This window comes from Podarcis muralis, chromosome 4, assembly GCF_964188315.1.
Source record: "Podarcis muralis chromosome 4, rPodMur119.hap1.1, whole genome shotgun sequence".
NCBI lineage: Eukaryota > Metazoa > Chordata > Lepidosauria > Squamata > Lacertidae > Podarcis > Podarcis muralis.
Genome location: NC_135658.1, coordinates 53009394 through 53009906, shown reverse-complemented (window position 1 = coordinate 53009906; position 513 = coordinate 53009394).

Below are 513 nucleotides of genomic sequence, written 5' to 3'. Positions count from 1 at the left end.
CACTGAATCATTTTATGAATTTATTACATTGATTATTTTCAGTTATAAGGCCAACCAACATCAAATTCTCAGACAATAGTATTAATACTACAGCCTTATTAAACTGCAGTTACAGTAAACTATGGTTTAATGGTACACCTTCCACCACCCTGCTAACAACAAACAAGTCGTGATCTGTTGTAGCAGTGCACTAAATCTAGGATCATGTCGTTGTCCCCAAAAAACCCGAAAGTAGTTGATTACTAGTCTTGGTTTGTTTGGATGCAATATTAACCCAGACTATGGTTACCTCCCCCCCCAACACCCAGCAGCATAGCAACAGTGTGCATATGCTTGCTGCACATTTATATATTTATTAAATTTGCTGCAAGCGTATGCACACTGCTGAAAACATAATCAACAGTCTAGCTTAACTGGGAACTGCATACAGACAGCTGGGAAAATCTAATCCTGGCACTGTATCTAACCTTCACAGTGTTAAGTAACTTGTGTCATCCAAAAATAGAGCAAGAC